Here is a 6,429-nt window from a genome sequence, read left to right as displayed (position 1 = left end):
TGGTCTCCAGGCCTGTGCCCCCGCGTGCGAGGGGCCAGCACGGGACCGACGTCCTCACGTCCCCGTTCTTCTCTCTCGGGCGCGGGAATCGCTTGTCCAGGCCTCCCTCCTGCCCCCGGGCCGCCCCCCCGCCTAGCCCTCCTCTGGTATGCCCTTCATCTCTCTGGGTGGGTGCCTCTCAGTCCTCGGCTTCCGTCACCATCCACGGGCCACTGGTGTCCACCGCGCTGTCCGGAGCAGGGACACGTGCTCTAGGCCCTCTGGATGGCCCGTGGACCTCGAAAATCCCAGATATCCGAGACCCAGCGCTGTCTCTGTCCTCGCCTCCTGGACCGGCGGCACCATCCTGCGGATCTCACAAGCTGGAGCCCACCCCTCCCCCAGGCAAACAGAACCCCTCCATCTCAGGCCCCAGCGAGAGGCTTCGGGGTGCCTCTGGGATGGATTAAACGCACCCGTGGCCAGTGGTTTTCGTCACAAGGCATTTTACATTTGATACAAGCTGACGATGCCCCCTCCCCATCGCTAGCTGTTCCCAGCAGTTCCCTGCAGAAAACCGCACAGCCAGCTGGTCCCCACGCTGCCTCCCCTAGGCCAGCCCCAGGACGCGCTGCACAGCTGTTTCCCCATTTCTGCTGCTTGAGAGGCTTCTCCCTGAACTGAACTTTGTGCTCTTTCTTCCTAGTTGTGTTTCCTTCTTTCTCTTCCCCATATTTCCTGCCAGCTGACCCCCACAGTCATCGGAGAGGGGGTTGGGGCTGGTGCGTGTGCTGAGCCACGTCATGTACCAACTGTCAAGTGTCACTGGGCAGCTCTGTGTTCCTGGAAGCCAGCTTGGCCCTGTGGCCTGACCTTTGGGATAGTGACTCCAAGTCAGGCAGAGCTCTGGAGAGGGCCCCAGTAAGCCACGCTGGATGCCCTGAGTGTTGTGCAGTCTTAGGGAATGCTAAGGAGACTCCAGCAAGACCAAAGGTCCCTTAGTGAGAAAGGCATTTAGTCACCATAGGATCTCATTGAGTTCAGAGGTCTTTGGAGCTAAAGAATTGCCACATCCACTCGGGGTTCACTCTGGGCCAGTATTGCAGACCCTAAGAGCAGGTGGAAAGGAAGGGCGGGGAGCCCAGTGCCGGGACCCTGTGCAGAGCTCCCTCTGGGCAGGGTTCCGGGACCCTGTGGAATTGTCAGCACAAAGCTGTCAGCCTCACAGCTGGTGCAGTTGATGCCGAGGGGCCCCAGAAGCTGCATTGAGAGCTGACTTCTTTGAATGGATACGTGTCTTTCAGCTACAGGAAGATTTAGAATGAGGCGTAGAAAGCTCTAAGGGAATCAGAACGAGAGTGTTATCATGTATGTATTAAGTGAAACCTGACACATTTAGTATTTCATGTCTCTGGAACATTTAAGACAACTTGGGATTCACCAAGTTTTAAATTTTAATCCATTGAGTGTATCGATTTTTGAAGCACCTGAGATTTTGTTGTCAATTTAGACAAGCTGAAGTACTTAAAAAGGATGTAAAAGATATTTAACTTATAAATTTAGTTTGAAATGCTGAAAATGCTTAATTAACTGTGTTTGTAGATGGGACCAAATATCATGTGAAGATCCCTTAAGCATCACTTTAAAATCTGCTAGGCTTATAAAGGGAATAACAGGGTTTGTAAAATTGAACTTAACAGATTAAAAAATTAGGTTTTGAATTTATAACTTCAATGTATTGAATCCTAATTATGTAAATTTAATACAAATGTGAGTATAAACCTCTTGCCCAGGCCCTAAAACTAGCCCTCAGCCCCCATTCCTAGCCTTCTTACTTATGGATCAGCCTGCCCTGCCAGTGCTGGGTTCGGGGTGTCCAGGTCAAGGTCCAGGCTCTGAGCTGTAAGCCCAGGTCTGCCCCCCTCCACTGTCTTTCTCCTTCCCCCCTGCCTGTGTGCAGGGGGCACTGGAGGACAGACAAGGGCAGGGACAGGCCCCATGGAGTGAGGGGCCTGCAGAGACAAGCCCTCCTGCTGCCAACTGAATCTCCCCATGCTCGGGACACGTGCAGGACCAGAGTGCCCTACCCCAGGTCCACCTGGCTGGCTGAGGGTCCCCAGCCTGAGGCTGCCTCTCTGGGACAGCCTTGAGGGCATCCCTGAGTTATTATGGGGAGCCCATTACATGGCCAACACCCCAAGAGCACTCGCACCTGGTTGTTGGATGTGCCTAGTGGCTGTGGGGTTTCTGAGGACTGGACTTCCGTCTTCCCCGGTTGGCCAGTGCTCCCTAGGAGGGATCAGGGTGGGGGCCCTGACCTTGCAGGCAGCCCTGGGCCTCTGCTCATTTGCCGAGTCAGCACAAGGCAAGGCCCTTCCTGGCAGGGCCAACTCGTGACTCGTCCTGTTTTAACAGGATGGCCTTGGCTGGGGGTTGTCCCAAGGGCAGGGCCCAGGACACTATCACTGACTGTGTCCTATCACTCCTGGGCCTTGAAACATTCCTGTTTGGAGGCCGGAAGCCCAGGAAGAGGGACACACATCAGCATTTCCTGCTCCCCTTGCTCGTGGATGGAGACATCCTCCCTGGGTGCTGGATAAGCAAAGTCCAGAGCAAGATGAGAGAGGGAGCGGGTGTGCGCACATGCAGCAGAAGCTTCCAGATATAGCTCCAGAGCCAGCACAGCAGGTTTTCTGTCTGTGTCCCACGTGTGGGCCCCCCCACCCCCCACAGCCCACCTGGCCTTGGCCAGGGTGACGGCTATGTCTTGGGCATTTTTTGCTGTCTAGCATGTAGGTATCCGGTCGCTGGCTGGGCAGGTACTTGGCCCCATGGTGGGTGTGTGTGATGGATAGGTGGCTCTGCACAGGGTTGTGTGCTTTGTGGCATCAGTCATGGGTTTTGTGCTTCTCATAACCCACAACCAACCTTAAAATACCCCTATAACAAAGTAGAGGGGCAGAGTGTGTATCGATGAGGCCAAAGGGGCAGCGTTTCTTTGTGGCTATAGTGGGGTGAATGGTGGACCCCAAAAGGTTGTCCATGTCCTAACCCCCAGCACCTATGGAGGTGACCTTATTTGGAAATAGAGTGTCTGCAAATGTAATTAAGGATCTCAGGATGAGCCCTAAATCCAGTGACTGGGCTCCTTCTCAGGGAAAGGAGAGGGAGATTTGAGACACACAGACACAGAGGGGAAGGCCAGGGAAGATGTAGGCAGAGATTGGGGCCCTGTAGCCCCAAGCCAAGGATCCGGGCTGTCACCAGAAGCCAGGTGAGGAACAGTCTCCCTCAGAGCATCCAGGGAGATCCAGCCCCGCCGACACCTTGATCTCAGACTTCTGGTATTCACAACTGTGAGAAAATCGCTATCTGCTGTTTTTAAGCCACCACTTTGTGGTAATTTGTTGCAGCCACGGGAACCCACTACAGTGGTGCTGAAAGGGGCCTGAACTGTTATTTTTAAGTATGTTTTCTTTCCTAAAGCTATTTTTTCTCAGGCTAATCTTTTTTTTTTTAGGAAGATTAACCCTGAGCTAACTGCTGCCAATCCTCCTCTTTTCGCTGAGGAAGACTGGCCCTGAGCTAATATCCATGCCCATCTTCCTCTACTTTATATGTGGGACGCCTACCACAGCATGGCGTGCCAAGTGGCGCCATGTCCACATCCGAGATCCGAACTGGTGAACCCTGGGCCACCGAAGCAGAACATGTGCACTTAACTGCTGCACCACTGGGCTGGCCCCTCTCAGGCTAATCTTAAAACGGGCGTATATTCCATCAGCTCACCCTGGCCGGGCCCTTAGAGGAAGGAGCTGCGGTGGATGGATGTTGGCCTGGGATGGAAGCCCTTGCCACAGAACATCCAAAACCATGAAGGCCATTTGGTGATGGCCAGCTGGCTGGCCACTGGCATGGCTGGTCTGGCCTTTAAGATCAAAGGGTGTATTTTTCAACAGGTAACTTAGGGAGACTGGAGGTCATGGGTCCCCACTCTGGGGTGAATAGGATGCCTGATCTGGCAGCATCCTGTTGGAGGGGGCAGCATAATTTTCATAGCCACCTCCTCCAGTCCTCCCTGGATGTCACCAGCTGCATTGCTCCTTGTTAAGCCCCTTTGAGCCCTGGGTGAGTGGATGCAAAGTGGTCTTGATGACAAGCCACAGGATAGGATGGGGGCATCCCAACATGCCCCAGGCCTCTAGAGCACCCGTGGGCATGGGAATAGGTGTTAATTAGGATCTGGGTTTGGCAGAGTTCAACAGAACCCCCAACCACAACCAACCCCATAGTGGAGAATGTGGTGCTCATCTTCATGGTCCAAGATGGAGCTCCAACTACCAAAACCCTGTTCCAAGCAGGTACGATGGAAAAGGGGCTGGACTCAAAATCAGGTCCCCAAATATGCTCACGTCACCATCTGTTATGGAGTGAACTGTGTTGCGTAAAAGTTCATACATGGAAGTCCTCGCCCAAGCACCTCAGAATGGGACCTAATTTGGGTCATTGCAGGTGTAATTAATTAAGATGAGGTCATACTGGGGTAGGGTGGGCCCCTGGTCCAATATGACTGGTGTCCTGGTAAAAAGGTGACATCTGCACAGAGAGAGAGATGTGTACAGGGGGAAGATAGTGTGATGACGACACAGGGAAAAGACGTCAGTCTACACGCCAAGGAGAGAGGCCTCAGAAGCAACCAGCCCTGCTGACACCTTGATCACAGACTTCCAGCTTCCAGGACTGGGAGAGAATAAATCTCTGAATTCCTTTCTCTGCATTATATCCAGGAATTTCTTGCATCTCAACCCTGTTTTAACATGGGCCACCCAGAGTCCAGCTTCCAGGCAGTCGGCTGCCTGAGCAGGTTTAGCTGACCCAGATTGCTGGGTGGCCCATGGGACAGATCTGCTGTTCCAGGCCTGCTCTTTCAGAATCCATCCTACATTCTGCAGAGTTCTGTTGACATAAACTCAGCTTCCTGCAGTTCTCATGGCAGCTAAGCCTTCCCTGTCTGTGTGTGATTTTGTGTTGGGACCTGACCCTCCCAGGTCTCAAGGGATGCGGTAAGGCAGGGGGCTTTGAGGGGAATCGACTTTTCTCTTACAAAGCAACTCCTTCAAGGGATGTCATTACAGGGTCTTCAAGTACGGGGACAACTTTGTCCAATGGGGGAAAAAGGGCCATGGAGGCTGGCAAGGGGGCTCTTGGGGAGCAGGGCTGGGGTCCCCCAGGCTGTCCCATTTACCCCATCCCAGTTCTCTAGGCCCACGCATGCCCCATCAGCACTCTAGCTTTTTTGTACGGTATTTGGGGAGGCCGTAGATTCAAATTCTGTGGGTATTTCGCAACAATCCAAATTCAACTATGTGTGGCTTTGGACTCAGTTTCGTTGCTGTCAGAGATGACATCTGCAGTCAGCAGCTTCCTGCCACCCTGAGACGAGCAGTTGGGAGTTTGAGCTCATCACTCTCCTTCTTCGGGTGGTCTAGCTTCATTCAAAAACAAACCCACCACAGATTTTTTAATTCCTTGTGCTCCAAACACCATCCATGGCGGGGGACGTGCTCAGTCTGCAAAGCCTGGCCTTCCCCAAGCATGTCATTCCTGGTGATCACAGGTAGCCACCGGGTGCCAAGGACCGTCACATCCCTGTCCCTGAACCCACATGGGTGCTCAGAGCCTGTAGCCACGCTCAGACCAGGCTGCCAACCCCAATTTTCTGGAAGGGTCATCGTCTGCAACCCACTCCTGAGATTACAAGAAGGAAACTGGGTCACTCATAAAACTGACAGGAGGCCTGAGCAGGCTCCGGCCTGGGTAGGAGCAGAGACACAGCCAGCTAGCGCTGCAGGACGCCCCGGATACCATGGCATGCTGCAGGCTCCGGGCTCTCCTGCCTCCATTTTCTCCTTCAGGATTCAAGTTTTAGGCTTGTGTGTGTGTGTGGGGGGGCTCTCACCTCCCAATGGTCACAGGAAAGAGGATCTCGGCTCCACGACCACCCTTGGGAACAGTGCTGTGACCACGAGTGGCTAAAATGTGACAGATGTCTAGTTCACACAACTTAAGAAATGAAACTGTTTCTAAGTACTGCACACTACTGAAGGCTGCCTGTCCCTCACTGAGGAGTGACTGTGCTCAGGGAGGGCCACGTTGACAGAGGTCCAAAGCCTGATGGTAATAAGTGATTTGAAGGGCCTTGTGTCTGGGAAAGTGATGGCACCAACAGGAGGCATGGGGTCTTTTGCATGGCCGCTTGTGTGTCTCATCAGGCTCTGGGGACTCCCCCAGATGTGCACGTGCACACACACACACACACACAGATACACACACACACACTTGTGGGAATCCCAAGAGGCTTGGGAAGTCCAGAGTCAGCACTAAGAGGAGGTGGGAGGCCCGCTTAGCTCCAAGCCCCTCCTCCGAGAAGCCCTCCATCTCAGGCTGAGC

The sequence above is a fragment of the Equus quagga genome, chromosome 17, assembly GCF_021613505.1.
Source record: "Equus quagga isolate Etosha38 chromosome 17, UCLA_HA_Equagga_1.0, whole genome shotgun sequence".
NCBI classification, from domain to species: domain Eukaryota; kingdom Metazoa; phylum Chordata; class Mammalia; order Perissodactyla; family Equidae; genus Equus; species Equus quagga.
Note: the sequence above shows the minus strand (reverse complement) of the source record.